The following is a 17,977-nucleotide window of genomic DNA, read 5'->3' on the forward strand; positions in this document are numbered from 1 at the left end:
ACTAAGAATATTGAGGGAAAAAAAAAAAAAAAAAAACAAGAGCAAGATAAAAGATTTAGATCCAAAGACAGAGACTATATTAAAAATAAGTGATCTAATGACACCAATTGAAAACAGAGATTCTCACAATAGAACATCACTCTAAATGAAAAGAAAATATATTAAAATGGACAGAATAAAAATTACATACCACAAAAAGCCTCATCAAAAGAAAACTTGAGTATGTTTATATTAAACAAGTAGATTCAGGAAAAAGAAAAATTACCAGAAATAAAAATGGACATTTGCCATTTAACAATAAATTGTATCACACACTTAAGAAACAAACAATATTAATGTGCCACTAACTCTGAGAGATTAAATAAGAAAAAATACTTTTTTAAATTGTTCAGTGAGAACATTACAATTATATATTTATATATTTAGACATATATTACTATAATATTACAAAAAATAAATTTAAAGACTAATACAAATCATAAACGTTGATCCAAAAATCCTCAATAAATTATTAGCACATAACATTCAGTCATGTATATAACTATAATCTAGAGTTTATTCCCTAAATACAAGATGGGTTTCACATCCCAAAATAAATCAATGTCATCCACCTCTTTAATTTACTAAAAGTTAAAAGTTATACTCATTAGTAGATATAGAAAAATATTTAATAAAATTCAATACCCATTCATGATTAAAAAGTCTTTGTAAAGTAGGTATAGAAAGGACTTTCTCAAACAGAAAAAGTACATTTACATAAAACCTACATCTAGCAAGATTGTGACATACAAACCATATGGTGAGCCCCACTGCTCCCCACCTGTTAGTCTACTTGCTTTTCTCTAATCCCATCCCACTGAGTATGGGTGAAATGTGAGACTTTCTTATAACCATCAGACTATCGCTAAGTGATGGGATGTCACTTCTAACCCCAGTATGTCATATACCACAGTATCGCTCTGAAATAGAGACGGTTCCTGCATGCTTGATGTAATAAGCAGATAGGATGGAGAAGCTTACTTAACTTGAAATTATGCCTCGCCTCCAGGATCTGAAGATAGCCTCCACCCAACAACCAAAAAAATGTGGGGCCCTCAGTCATATATTTACAAAGAAATGAACTCTTCCAAAGCTTAAATGAAATCAGAAGTGGATTCTTCCTCCTTGGTGCCTCCAGCCTAGAACACAGCCTGGCAGAGAACTGGAATTCAGGCCAACTCTTATAGGAAGATCCACTTACCCATGCCCATCTCCTGACCAACAGAAAGTATAAAATAATGAAAGTGTGTTGATTTAATCTATTAATTTGTTACATAGAAGGAGAAAACTAATAAAATCATCTTCAATTGTGAAAATCAACTATATCCCCACTAAGACTCAGAGTACAACAAGAATATGTAGGTCCCAAACATTACAAAACATTGTATCCAGAAAAAGATATAGAAACCATATATGCATATAGGAAGGAACAAAATAAAAGTGTTTACTTATTTATATACAACATGATTATATATGTATAGAATCTTAGGTAATCAAGTTTTATCATTTAATATCTATCAATATTTTTGTTATATTGTGGCCATTGGAGTTTCTTAGTTCTATTTTGAATGAACTAAACACATCCTTTGAACAATGTAGCTTTAAATGAAGAGCATATTGAACAATAGTTAACTCACTACTGGGTACCATGCATGTTCTAAATTTTAAAATATTTATGATTTTGTTAACTCAATAATTATTTCATTTTGGGCTTAGATAATTTCAAAAACAAAGAGATACTCAACATATATTTGAGAAATCAAGTTATATCACTCACTTTGTATTTAAGTTTGTTGAACAAATGAAATAAAATATAGATTTTAATAAAGCACATGAATTATAAGGATCTTTACAAGTGAAAAAAAAATTAAATTTAACCTTATTCTTGAGAAACTTTTAAGTTATGGACACATTTTAAAGTTCAACCAAATGATTTATCCATCCTAGACAGTAATTATAAATTTCCAACTTAGAAACCCATGAAAGTGTACTAGGACTTAACTTTTCAGCTGGAGGGATGACCAAAAATATAAGAAAACAATTTCAGATGAAACATCTTGCTATTTGTTCTTTTTAAAATCTGACTCACACCACTTCTTTTTGGAAAGCTGTTTGATTTCCTTTGACATTTGTGAACATGCTAATTTGCAGTTGGCAGATTTTCTTCAAATCTCATTTTACTCAGTTTAATCATTAAGCAAAATTGCAGAATTGTTAATGAAAGGAAATAAAAATAATGATAATAGTCTTAGATAATTTTAGTGTTCCTTCTTTCCATGCTTTTTTTTTTTTTTAAGGATACATATGTTAAAGAATAACCACCAAAATAATTGGTAACAAGGGTCAAAAGGCTATAAAATCAACTATATTAAAAAGTAGTCACTAAATAATCAATGGGAAATACTATTGTTAAAATGTTAAAATTGCAGTATATTTACCCCATAAAATCATTTCACATTTTATCGTTAGTGTTGTAATTAAATTTGCATATATATTTTAGTATATATTTGTCTATACACATAAAAAATATTTATTTATTTCTGTGCCAAACATTTATCACAAGGCCCATACCCCCGGGGGAAAAAAAGAAGATCATGCAAGAGGTTTACAGGCATAAATAGATAAGAAGGTATATTTAGTTTTCCTAAAATCTTCATTTTTAAACAGACTTCAAACAAGATGTCTTTTGTAATGTCTTTTATGCTTTGCATCTAAAATGCACACTAAAATGAGATTCATTTTTCATTATATCATTGTCATTTCAGAGCACAAAAATGCAGAATTAGCATCAGCATTAGTTCCACAAAGTACTGTCTTCAGATTAAAAGTCAGCAAATTATTGTAAACAACATGATTTAATTCTTTGGCAGTGATATTTTTGGTAGCTCAGTCACTGTTAGAGTGATGTGAGTGATGTGAGAAACAACTGTGAAATTGTAATCTGCATAATAGACAATTCTGAAGCAATCCTTTTTCCTGTTTCCATGTACTTTCGAGAATGTGAAAATAAATTTTACTTCCAATCATCCTTCATATGTTTTCCTGTAACAACTAGGAATACCAAATGTTCATTTGTGGTAGCAATACAACTCAAGAACAAACATAATCAGGGATTTATATAACCCAAACCGATGGCATAATAAATTATTCTTTTGTATAGGATTGCTATACAGTATCTCAATTGTTATCTGAGTAAGTGTTCTGGATATTTAACAATCTGGCCAATGACATTTTCTCTTAGCACTGAAGCTTTTGAATTTTGGAAGGTAATTTGGTTATTCACCATAATGGCTCTCTGAAATTTATGTGATTTCAGAAACTCTAATTTTGATTCTGTCAAAGTGGAATTCTCCCGAAATTGTATAACTCGCTTGGTAGGTGAACGGATGTATCAAATATTAGCAAAATCAAAAGACATCGAATAAGACCAATAAAGTGGTCTTTTAGAATGGAACCATGTTTGATATTTAAATATTTAAATAATGTGTATATTATGGAATTATACAGAAACAATAAAGGAAAATACGTGAAATGATACTTACTATATTTTTAAAGTATGGGAATAATTAACTCTAAACATTTAAGCCTATGCTCATTTCATACTAAAACTACTTACCTAGTTTTAATGTTTATAGGTGCAATACTATTAATGATGTTAATCAAAATATATTTATACTTGGGAGCCTGTCTTGGCAAATATAATTTGCATTGAAAATTTACTTGAATGCAAGTCAAAAAAATAGAAATATTTATTGAATTCATACAATGGAAAAGAAATAAGACTTTTTCAGTACTTCAAATCTAAGTAAATGGATGCCACAGGGGATAATTAAAGGCATTACAAAACAGAATTTAATGTATCCGTTATCATGAGGGTAAGACTTTCCAGAAAGGAAAGAATATGAAGGCTGAAATATTGCCAGTGACATGACACCACTAATTGTCCTTCCTCCCTTCAGCTGAGAATGTGATTGGCTGTGTATTAGAATTCAGTATTTGTCAAATTCTCTTAAAATGAAGTCCATAGATTGCCATTGGAAATGCTTCTGGAAAGATAATGTAACTTTTTAGCATAAAAGTAAAGTAGTAAGTCAATAATTAAATTTTGCCAATTTTTTAGACTTGCCTTGTTCTGACACTGTGTTTCCCCGAAAATAAAACCTAGCCAGACAATCAGCTCTAATGCGTCTTTTGGAGCAAAAATTAATATAAGACCCGGTCTTATTTTACTATAATATAAGACTGGGTCATAATATAATGTAATATAATGTAATTAACAGGTCTTATATTATTTTTTGCTCCAAAAGAAGCATTAGAGCTGATTGTCCGGCTAGGTCTTATTTTCGGGGAAACAGGGTAATGCCACCAGCATCTAGCTTTTAAGTTACTTTAGTCTGTCACTGCAGACTACTGCTCATCTGGTTCCCTCCTTCAGTAAGATCTTATAAACTTTCTAATTAAATTGGAAATTTTGTGTAACCCTACTGTGCATATGTGTGTCTTATATGTTTGTGTTCAGTTTCACCCAATGCATATCTCCTTATCTCATCTAAAATGTTCTAGTCACAGAACGTCAAAAGAAGTTCAGAAGAATAGAAGAAACTACTTCATTTATTTTTATTTGGATGTAAATTATTTCATTGACTTCTTGATGTATAAGAAAAATCAATGGAAAGAGAACAGAATCTGATCAAGTACTTAAACTCCAGAGTAGCTTCCATATGTGATTTTCCCAGTATGACAAGAAAGTCATAATCCCTAGTTTTATCCTTATACATTTCTGAAATAAGCATCGTTCTCTTTATTTTACATTGGAGAAACTGAGGCTAAGAAACAGATATATATATAAAACATCACATACCTGCTTATTGAGAGAAACTAGAGGTCGACTAGCTTAATGGCTGCTGTCTCTTGAAAGAAGGAAATGGATCATCATGTATAATTCTTCTGTCCTTGAGATCACCCTACTACAAATGATACACAGCTTTCCCATGATGCCAAAGGACTTATCATTTAAATTAACACAAATCAGTGAACATACTATCAAGGCAAATGTTTAACTGAATAAGCACAACAAGAATGAGCAAAGTAACACTTTTCAACAAATTTCAAAAGTATATAAATCTACCTGAAGATAGTACCTTAGAATATAATTATTAAATATAGTTACTGCTTTTTAAGGAAATAAATTTCATAAACATGCAATTTTCTAGATATACCACTATAAAAAGCAATGTTACTACTGTCACTCTTCACATTGGGTATTGCTGTGGTTACGTTAACTTGAAAATATTAATGGATTTTTCTCTGTCAGAATAGAAATAGATAATCAAGCACATAAAATAACTTATACTTAAGCTAGTAAACCACACAAATGATATCTCTTTCATTCTGTGTGTTTAATGTATTTGGGTTTCACGTAGCTACTATAGTCTTTAGGTATTTCATTAATTTTACAGAGATAAGAAAAGGTAAAAGGGGAATACAAGTAGAACATAAATGAAGGAAAAAAGACTAAAGATTCTTTTAAATGTTTCCATTCTATTTTTAGATAATAGTGCATTTAAGTATATATTTTCTGCAAGACACACTAATATATTACTGTTTGGGTACATCTGTGTGTGTAAGAATGTGTGTATATATATGAATATGTGTTTGTATGTGTGTGGTCTCAATGAAGCACTTAAGTACTTGGCTCATTTTTATTTTTGATATGTAGGAATTCTTTATATATTCTTGACATTATTTTTCCTTTGGTCAGAAAAATAGTACTGGGGTTGTCTTCTCCAAATATGTTTCTTGCCTAATGATTTTCTTAATGGTTTCATTGAAGAGCAGATATTTTAAATTTTATGCCTGATTTTTCTTTTTCTATGTGTGGTCAATAGGTATTCTCCAATACATCTCTGCACATCTGTAGCCACAAAGATATTATCCTGTGATTTCTTCTAAAAATTTTATATTTTTAGCTTTTATGTTTAGGTATATAATTTATTTGACATTAATTTATATACAGAAAGTGGCACAGGTAAAAAATTGTGATTTTTGCCCCATATGGATATTCAGTTGTTTTAGTTCCATTTTACAAAGACTTTTGTCCCCCAATGGAGTGACTTGGCACCTTACTCTAATCTCAATTGTTCATATATATGTGGATCTGTATCTGAAATTTTAGTCCTGCATGGATCTACTTGTCTTATATTATTTCATACATACACCTGATTAGGATTCCTTGGCTCTACCAGGCCATCCTCCTGCATATATCCTCTTTGAACAGGATTTAAATTACCCCATAAGGACCCTCTTATTCATGTGGCCCAAAACTTTTCCACGAGAAACAAACAAGAAAAATTGTCCCAACAAACTCTAGGAGTATAGGCCATTCTAATACAATAACCAATTACTGAGAAGGAAATCACATGCGATAATCTGGATATATTTAAAATATATAATTTTATTAGTTTTGACAGCTATATATACAAGCTATCATACACACTAGATAATTAACATATCCACCAACCCACAAAATTTCTCCTGCCCCTGATAATTTATGCCATTTGACATGCCTCATCCTCAGGCAATCTCTGATTTACTTCATGTCTTCATGTTACCAGAGATAAGTTTGCATTTTTCAGATTATTTTTTTAATGTATTTGTTCAGCTTGCAGTTTTTTTTTTTGTTTGTTTGTTTGTTTGTTTTTTGACGGGAAGGAACAGACTAGTTCTTTTACTTAACATAATTATATTAATTCATCCCTGTTATGTCAGACAGTAGTTTATTCTTTTTATACCAAATTTATTCATTTACATATTAATGAGCATTTATGGTTTTCTTCAGTTTTTGGTTAATACAAACTATAAAGAAATTGTGTACAAAATTTGAAGGACATATGCTTTCATTTCTCTTTATAAAACACCTAAGAATGAAAAGGTTGGGTGAGAATCTTTTATATCTTATTAATGTAGCAGTGTCTTTAGAAAACTTTCTGAAATATGATTGCCAAACATATCAAATTTTGCTTTTGGTGTCATGCCTAAAGAACCCTTGCCTAACATAGGGTCAACAAAGAACTTTTCCTGTGCTTTTTTCTAGAAGTCTTACAGTTTTAGGTTTTATATTTAGGTCTATGATTCATTTTGAATTAATTTTTGTATTTTGTGTAAGGTATGGACCATCTGCATATGGACACCAAATTGTTCTAGTGCCATTTTTGTTCAACTTTATATTTTCTCCTTTCAATTATCTTGACAACTTTCTGAAAAATTGAGTAACGTATATGTTCAGGGCTATTTCTGCACATTCAGTACAGTTAAACTGAAATTCAAGGCATTTAAGCTGGATCTTTCATGATAAGAATGTACTAAAATCTTAATTATACTATGGTTTCATGAGAGTCTAGCCTATAGCAGTGTCTTACACATTGAAAGCAATATATAAGCAAAAGCTAGATTTACAAAGTGACTTATACCTTGAAAGCACTATATAAGCATGAGCCATTATTACAAAGCTGCAATTTAAAATATTCCATTGCTTTCCTAAGTAGCGATTAAGGTTCCATAAGTTTGGATAACATTTCTTTTTCTTAGGAGATAATTGTGTTCATTTTCAAAAGATTGTTCAAAGAGCTAAGCCTCCAAAGAAGTAATTTTTCTTTCACCCAGAATACTGACAAAAATACAGAAAAAGTATTGAGCAAAATACAACCTGCCCTGGAGTGTTGATATTCCACACATACCTGGATAAACCAGACAGTGGGAAATTAGTTAGTATCATCTCTTTTTATAATTTGTCTATGAAATTATTATGTTGAAAATCAGAGAGTAGGGTCAAGTTGCTGCAGAAATGAGTATTACACAGAGAGTGGATAATTGAAAAATTAATTCATCAAATTGTTAATTCAATTAAGCACATCGGTAAAGTAATGAGCTTGAGATGCAGAAATAAAAAGACAGAAAATGATTTCTACCTTCATGAAGTTTGCATCCTAGCAGAGAAAATATTTATCACCTTCAAAAACCCTGAGGTGACAAATAAAAACAGAGATACCAGGCTATAGACGTCAGTGAGGGACAACTTGATGCTATATTGCAGCCTCATGATTCTTAGTCCTGAAGAAGGATGTTTGGGGTTTAACAAATATTTATTGAGTCCATAATATGCATGTGGCATTTTCCTAAGTAAGATCCACGTCCCTGGAGTTACATTCTAGTAGAAGATAGTACAGACAAAGATATAACTATATATAAACATATATATATATATATATATATATGTGTGTGTGTGTGTGTGTGTGTGTGTGTGTGTGTGTGTATACATATATATACATATATATGTATATGTATATTTAAGACAGTGGAGAGAGATATTAATGCAATGAATGTTAAGAGGCAGAGAGCACTTCAGGAGACACAACTACTTTATATTCTATAGGAAAGTCAGAGAAAGTTTCTCTGAGGAGGATATATTTAAGCTGCAACTTCGTGACAAGAATGTACTAGAAATCTTGATTATGCTGATGGTTTCATGGGAGTCCAGCTATGTCAAAACTCATCAAATCATATGCTTTAAATGTGTTGTTTATTGCATGTCAATTTATATCTCAGCAAAACAGTTTTGTTTTGTTTTTTCAAGTTTGATTCAGAAGGTTTCCTAGGCATGTTTAAAGATATTTCTGTCAGGAGAAAAGAAGCTGTATGTTGTCACAAAGCATGCACCTGGGAATGGTCAGGGAGGCATCTCCCTAGGCCGACAGGGACCGATGGTGGTCTCCAGGTCTGAGTGCCCACTGGCTGTTAGAGAAGATCCATCTAATACATTTGTAGATTTGTCTCTGTGTGTGTTCATGAGTTTCCCATGGGTAACCCCTGACATTAATTAAAGTACTGCTGAAGGTGAAGCTACTGTCACTGTGGATAATTCATAGGCAGTTCTGTGTCCACATTTGGGTGGAAATAATTAGGGAAAGAAGGAACTGAAGAGAAACTCTCCCATAGAAATCAGAGGTTGTGTTTCAGAGAAGTGAGAAGTAGCCCCTGAGAGAGAAATAGCAGTGGTCATGAGTTAGGCAGATGGCTGAGTCAACAAAGGGCTATAGGGCAGATTTGGGAACCTGGAAGCATTTACCAAGGGGAATACATGGAATGTAAATCTGCTAAGCAATTTTTGTGTGTGTGTGCATCTGCAGCCTATAGCAGCCGCAAGAATCCTGTATCAAAAAGGCCAGCATCTGTAATAGAGCTGGAAGAAGTATCTAGGTACTGGATTTTTCCTTGCTGCATTTAAAATTTAAGCACACTGTTTTTGGTTTGATAGCATGTTTTCTTTGGGTAGCTTCTAGAATGTGACAGAAATTTGGGCAAATGATAAAGTCTTCAGCATGTCTGAAGTTTTACATGAAAAGAGTAGACATAGGGATTTAACTAATTAATAAAATCTGTATTTATCCTGTGTGTATGTGAATAATTACAAACACAGACACATGTATGCACATGTACACACACACACACACACAGAGCTCTAGGAACTGACCTAGTCACCAGGAAAACAACACTGAAGAAAATATACCACATCCTTGACATTTAACAGAGTAGAAGTGATAAATGGTAAACAAATAATTGAGATAATCTCAGCCACAAGTGGTAGAAGAGATATAAAACAGGGGACTGGTCTAGATGGAATTACTGAGAAGAGGCAAGATGCAAGGGTCAGGAAAAGCCCGTCTGAAAATGGTCCATTATAAGCTGAGATCTGAATGATTACACAAAGTCAGACATGGTCAGTTCCACTAAATCCACACAGAGGAAGAAGCATATGCCAAGGCCTGAGACAGCAATGAGCTTGGCATATCTGAGGAATAGGAAGCAAGCTGTGCAGCTGGAGTATATAGTGATGGAGCCAATAGCAGAAAATGAGGTTTTGGACACAGGCGATGGCAAGATCACATAGGGCCAATATGATGTGCTAAGATTCTCTAGAAATTTGGAAAGCATTCTAATAACATGGAAAAACATTTAAAGATTTTAATCAGAGGACTGACTGGAGTTTCAAAAACTAATGTGCATTGTCTTGGTACTAGCTGATGAGCCCAGAAACTGTTCATTACTTTCACATACAGGGCTGACAGGCTGAAGGGGCATGATTCAATCAAGAAAATCTTACTTGGACTTGAATCTGAGAATTCATTGCTAAAGAATATAACACTGATTTGAAAAAGCATACTATAATCCTTCTGGAAAGACACTCACAGGCCTTAGCATTCTCAATTTATATAGGTTCTCAAAGAGATACTGTGAGACGATAATTTTAAGGCCAATAAGGTTTAATCAATTGAGTACCACTGCAAAAATTGAGGAAGCAAGTTTTGTCCTTTCATGCAATTTGTCCTCATCTCCACCTCTTCTACAGCCAACCGCTGTATTCTCAACTGTTCTGTTCCTTTCAGTTCTGTTTCTATATATGCACTTATCTAGCCCTAGAACTCTGGTTTCTAACCGTTGTCTTCTGTCTCAAATTGGGTCCATTCTCCCTCAGTTTGGCCTTCGTGAACATCACTTGGCGATTTATGATTTCTGCTTAGCCTCATAATTTCTTTGCAGGGTCAGCCCCTCAGGCAGGCCACAGACTCAAATAAGACTTACTGACAATAATCCCTGTTCCTTGGTACTGGCATCAGAAATCACAGGGTAGGATGCATGACACTATACCAAAAATATGCAAAGGAACTACTGCTATTTTAGAGTTTATAGTTTTAGTGAAAGAGTTTATAACAGGGCACTATAATGTTAACTAGGCCGATATAGTCAACTTCCATGGATTGTATGAGTACATAACTTCTTGCACTAGAAAATGTTGTTGAATTTCTTTTAAACTGGTCAAGTTGTTCAAAAGAAATAGGTCATTTGCTAGGTAGATATTTTGCTATGGCTATTTGGCTTTTGATAATACATATGGTAACACACTGGGTACTCAGTACCAGACAGTGTCTTAGGTGCATTCCCTGTCAGACAGAACTATGTTCACTGAGAAATATACTACACCAAGAATCAAACATAGGAAATAGGATAGTACTACTAAAGAATAAACGTTGTTAGCAATAACGTATATCATGATCAGTGATGACATGGCGGTATTTTGATTATGTGTATCAGCAGAAATGATTATCAGACTGTTCCATTTTATTCAGTTAGCTAGATAGTGTTAAATGTTGCATCATAGAAACTGCAGTAACGGAGCAAAGCAATTTAACTTAATAGGTATTTACTGATTTCCTCCAATATATTAGACATTTGCATGTGTGACTGTCTGTTACAAACTTTGCATCACCGTCCATCCTTTCAAAGGTCTCTTCTGCATTGCAGAAGAGATTCTTGAATTCCTATTTCTCTGAAACACATGCCCTCTAGTGTCGTGCATAATTCCTGAGGATGACAGCAGTTTTGTTGAGAGGTTATGAGAAATACTCCCTTCAGTGCTGGAGATCAGATCTTTAGATTCATCTTCCCTGACTTTCAGCAACATATCCCTATCCGTCACTATTCAGCGCTTCCAATGTTATAGAAGTTCATAACCCCTGTACTAAATTCATTATATTCAGAATATGTTAACTGGCCATCATTTTACTATCTAAGGCCAGACATTTTGAGATACAGAAAGTGGTCTCAAAGGAACAGAACCTTAAATATGGGCTCTGAAAGAAGTTCTTTGATCTGATTAGAATTGAAGATAGTAATGATCTCATTGCTAATTTAAATGAGATCCCCGTAGACAAAGGCCAAAATAGTTATGTAAATTTTATCTGCTTGTATTCAAGGGCCTAACATGGTGAGATATGATACCGTGTTTCCCTGAAAATAAGACCTAGCTGGACAATCAGTTCTAATACATCTTTTGGAGCAAAAATTAATATAAGACCCAGTCTTATTTTACTATAAGACCGGCTCTCATATAATATGGCTGGGTATAATATAATATAATATAATACTGGGTATAATATAATATAATATAATATAATATAATATAATATAATATAATAAAAGACCGGGTCTTAAATTAATTTTTGCTCCAAAAGACACATTAGAACTTATTGTTCGGCTAGGTCTTATTTTCGGGGAAACACTGTATGTCACATTGTGGTAATAATGTGATGGAGAAAAATGTAGATTATATGAGATGACTTCTGACTACATGGGAAAACTCGGAAAAATAAAGCATTAAGCTCATGGCTTTAAATTTTGTAAACAAGACAAGCAGAGAAACTGAAAGCTTTTAATATGCTTGTGATCATTAGTTTTATGTGTCAACAATGCCCAGATAACTGGTCAAACATCGCTTTGGATGTTTCTGTGAAGGTGAATTTTTAGATGAGATTAACATTTATAGTAGTGAACTTTGAGTAAATCAAAATCAGAGTACTGTCCATAAGGCGGGTGGGCTCCATCCAATGAGTTGAGGACTTAATAGAACAAAGACTGACCTCTCCCAAGGCAAAAGAAAATCTGCCAACATAGCACCTTTGGCCAAGGACTGCAACTCATCCTGGGTCTCCAGCCTTCGGACCTATCCTGAAGATTTTGGAGCTATGAAGTCTTGCTAATTGAATGAGCCAATTTCTTAAAATCTCTCTCTCTCTGTCTCTCTCTCTCTCTCTCTCACACACACACACACACACACACACTTACACACACACACACTCACACACAAAGTTGGTTAGATTGCTGAAGAGAGACTCTAAACTTTGAATTTCTGAGTGGATGAACTAATCACAGGGCAAATTTACGGCCACGCCTCTCTGTTATGTTCAAGTTGGAGCATTTGCTGAGTAAGAGTAAGACTTATAGAAGTTTCCAGTATGATTATAAGACTCTTACTCCATTATTTCAAGGAATACTTTAATATGAGCATCCTTCATCTTGATTGGCAAGTTTCAAAACTTTTCAAAGCTCTCCTAACTTTTACCTGTAATTTCTACATTAAGCCTTTCATACTGAGAATGCTTAGAGCAGATTTTGGGCTCATAAGTGTAGTAACTCCCAGAGAAAGCAGCAAAATGTGACCATGAAAGTGAGATTGAGAGAGTGAGAAAAAGAGAAATAAATTGAAATAGTTTTTTGCCTTCATGAGCTCAAAATTTATTTTGAAAGATGAAAATTATTCGTAAAATATCACAGATGAAATCAAAATATAAAGTAATTATTAATGGAATCAGTAAGCCCCCAGAAGAAATGCATATTTCAGTTATCTATGCACATGTCAGGGAATTAAGGAAAATTCTGAAATTATACAAGAAAACCTCAAAGATAATTATAACACATGATGTTTGCATTAAGAAAAAGGAGAGTATAATCCTAATTGTACTGGGAAAAAAAATCCTAAGTATCCTAGTCATGCTGGAACATTTTACCAATAAAAATTCTGTTATTTTCTCATCATTATGCCCGCTATTTAAAATTATAGGTTCAAAATTGTGCATTTTATTAGATGTAATTAATTAGTTATCTATCCCCTATATCTTTCAGAATGGCTTATAAAAGGAAATATAAAATGTGATAAAAATTAATAAATCAAAGGTAATTTGTTAGATATAAAAATAAGATTGAGAATAATTAGAGCCAGGAATGAGGACAAAATGACTATTTCAAAGGTAGACATAGTTTTCTTACCTTGGTTCAAGTTTCCCTCTAAATTTTTTAAAAGATTACTAAAGACAGAAATCTTATGTTTAAAACATCCACAAAATGTAAAGGAAACAACTGATCCACCAGGATTTAGCCTCATTCAGGAATGACTCCACAGAGTTTTTATTAACTAAAGATGGGTGGGTATTCATGGGACTTAATGGAAAGTGGACTGAAATATGAGTGGAAAACAGCAGTACAGTTATAGGCATTCAAAGACCAGCTGATATGACTGTATCTTAGTACGTTTTTTAGCACAAGTGAGATTACGTTTTTTTCAAACAATTTGATTATCTTCTCAGATAAACTTTTGATAAATATTGAGTTGGGTATAATTAAAATTGTACTCAATGGCAAATCTGGTGGAACAGCTAGTCTATTCTATTAGCTGAATGCAGCCACGTAACACTAAAGGTTAGTTCTGTATAAACAGATGGGAACCTAATAAGTACAAGTGCCAACTCAGATGGCCATTCTTTAAACGGAAAGCAATTATCTGTGAAGAACTGTTAAAACAGCCAAGACTGTCCCTAACTTACGTGAATTTTCTCCCGGACAAACAACTAATCAGTGTTCCTAAAATTCATCTCACAATAATGTAATGAAAAGCAGTTCTTTCAGTTTTCATCCTTATTGTGACAAATTATCACAAACCTAGTGTCTTAGGAGAACACAAATTTATTTTATTACAGTTCTGGAGGTCAGAAGTCCAAAAATCCGGCAGTTCTGCATTCCTTCTGGATATTGTAGGGGAGAATATGTTTCCTTGCCTTGTCTAACTTCCATAAGCCACCTGAATTCATTGGTTCAGAGTTTTTTCCTCCATTCACAAAGGCAGCAGTCCAATATCGTTATCCTTTGTTTGCGTTACTACATGTCCTTCTCTGACTTCCCTGTATCATTCTTATAACACCCTCGTGATTAAATTAGGCCCACCCAGATAATTCAAGACTATCTCTCCACCTTAAGACCATTTCTTTTATCACATAGGCACTGTTCTTGCCATGTAAGGTAACATGTTCATAGTTCCAGGGATTAGGCCATTGGCATGTTTGGGGGCAGAGGCATTATTCTTCTCCCACAGGGGTTTACCCTAAAATAATGTTGTGACAGGTATTAGTCAACATTTCATAAAATCTCATCAAGAAGTCCATGATAGAATCAGTGCAAAATGTTACTTCCTCTGTATACTCCAAGATAAAAGTTTGGCAAAATAAAAATTGCATTAGCCTATAGTGCAGTAACTTATTCAATGAGATTATTATTTATATAAAGTTAGTTTTTTTGGGGGGTGGGCAAGGAGCTCCAATACTCATCCATGACAAAAACTCCCAGGAAACTAGGAATAGAAGGGGTTTCGTCCACTTGATAAAGAACATCCACAAAAACCTTAAGGTAATATTCTTCATAGTGAGAAACTCAAAGCCTCCTACTAAGATTAGCGACAAGGCAATGATGTCTCTTCTCACCACTCCTTTTTAACAATGTACTGGAAGTTATAGTTAATATAACAGGACAAGAACATAAAATAAAGGTATACAGATCAGAAAAGAAATACAATTGTCATACTGTCTTAGTTTCTCAGATGACATGATGGTCTTTGTAGAAAATATTTTTAAAAATGACCAATAAATCTCCTAGATCTAATAAGAAATTATAACACGGTTGCAGGATAATAAGGTTAATAAACAAAAGTCAATTGCTTCACCTGCAATGAATAAACAAAATTTGAAATTAAAAACATAATACTATTTATGTCAGCACACCATACAATGAAATACCTAGGTATAAACTAACAAAATATGTACAAGATCTAAACAAAGAAAACAACGGAACTCTGATAAAAGAAATCAAAGAGGAACTAAAAAAATGGAGATTTTCCATGTTCAAAGATAGGAAGATTCAATATTTTCAATGTCCGTTTTTCCCCACTTGATCTATAGATTATATACAATCCTAATCAAAATTCCAGCAACATATTTTTGTGCAAATTGATGAAATGGTCGTAAACTTTATACAGAGAAGCAAGAGACTGAGAATAGCCAACATGAAGTTGAAAGAGAACAAAGTTGTACTGAGACTATCCAACATCAAGACTTACTAAAGTTACAGTAATCAAGACCATGTGGTATTGGCAAAATAATATATAAATAAACCAAGAGGACACAGAGCCCAGAAGTAGACCCACATAAATACCAGTCAACTGATCCTTGACAAAGGAGCGAAGACAATACAATGGAGCAAAGATAATCTTTTCAACAAATGGTGTTGGAACAACTGGCAAACAAATTCTATTTTTCAATACTGGCAATCTGTAAGCACTGAAACATGTTACCGCTCCCACTGGTCTGAAACTGGAAGTCTTACTGATACACCTTCCATATAAATATCTGTAATTGGGAAAGTAATCTACTCTTCAACAGATATACGTTTTCCTGCCCGTGACATGTTGATTAAAGCTACAAATACAATAATATTGTCTTTAGCAGATTTTAAATGTGCTCTGGTAGGATAATAATGAGAAACATACCTAAGCAACCTAGACTTGTATTTTATAAAGTAAATAATTTTAAATTTAGATGAAATGTTTTATAAGGTACTAAGCTTCTATTATGAGGCAGCTACAGATTTGATTCACCTGAAGATGTAAATAAACTTTTGGTACAGTATAGAGGGGCTATGCTTATGGAACTTATATAAGTAAGTTAGTGAATATCTAAATCTGCTGTTTTGAGTAATACCAGTAAATGTCTAGAGGCAAAGGAAACCTATGCTTCATAATTTTTGAGGGTGGGAGTTTTCACTTATTTTCATTTTACTAATTTTTAAATGAGAAGTATATTATGAGGTTATAGCTTATGTAACTTTAATTATTTTTTCTAGAAGTAGAAAAACAAATGTTATGATGAGTTACATAATTAAAGGGATTTACAGTTGGCAAAGAGATTACTGCTTTCTATTTATTCAGTAATGTTTAGTCCCTAACACAACTCAGGCAACAAGCTATATACTTTACTACATTTTTAATTTGATCCTGATGTATGTATGTGTGTGTATATATATATATATATATATATATATATATATATATATATATATATATATTTATATTTGAAGTAGCCAAAAATTATACTATGATTTTCACAATATATCCATTCTAGCAAATGAATGAACTGCACTACAAATGGGACAAATTACTTTATCTTCAAAAGATATGACGATTCAGAAGTTATAAACAAAAAGGAAAATGACAAAGACAGATAAAAAATGAGGTTTTGAAAAATCATGCATTTTCCTTTTTTTTCAACTGAGATCAGGTTCAGTCTGAATCAAGAGAGTAGCACTTTAGAGGTTTTTATAAAGTGAGGTCAAGTAATTTCAATTGAATCAAAGCTGCCAGGTTCAAGGGAGAGAGATTGAAGGTATCGAGACCCTAAGGACTGGAAACTTCAGTAGTTTAAAATCAATTTAAAGTATATTAAGATCAAACACTGGGAAATGCAGGTTAATGACAGCATTAGAAGAAGACTTGGGACTACTGTTCCTGGCTTTCCTTTTGAGCTGTTAGTTGTCATTGAAGAGCTACATATGCCTGTATAAATGTACTATCTAACTTCCAGAAATTCGGATTTTATTTTACGTAGAAATTAAATTCTGGAATAACTGATGGTGGTTCAGTTATCTTGTTCTTGCTGTATTTGCATGTTTTCTTTTTTCTTTCTTTGTTTTTTTTTTGTTTTGTTTTTTTTTGTTTTTTTGTTTTTTTGTTGTTGTTTTTTTCAATGGAAACAGAGAACAAGTCTTAAGTGAGACTTTTGAAGGGTTTGTTGTCACTTTCCCTTTTCTACACTTTTACCCCGATTTGGAACAGCATTCTGTGAATATATTGCAACAGATATTTGGAAGTATTTCCTAAACTAATGCTCACATATTTTATAAACTCCAGTAAGTAAAAGACTAGTGAACACATATGACTATGTCTCCAGAGTTTGGGATGAACTTTAGAGAGAGAGTTCTCATAGAGCCTATGTTAACCAAGGATTTGAAGGTTTCCACTTAAGGGCCATACCAGTGACTGGGAAAAAGCTGTTAAGCTTCCTCTATTTCATTCTCCAATAATTAAAACTTCCTGCATCTAGCTAATTCCATCAAGCTATTATTGCAAAAATAAATTATTTTTTATTAGCTAGAGTTATCCAGCTTTTCTATAATAGAAGTCTTTTTATCTAACAGGATCAGGACCATAGGTGGTAGATTAATAAAA

This window comes from Rhinolophus sinicus, linkage group LG02 (genome assembly GCF_036562045.2).
Source record: "Rhinolophus sinicus isolate RSC01 linkage group LG02, ASM3656204v1, whole genome shotgun sequence".
Lineage (NCBI taxonomy): Eukaryota > Metazoa > Chordata > Mammalia > Chiroptera > Rhinolophidae > Rhinolophus > Rhinolophus sinicus.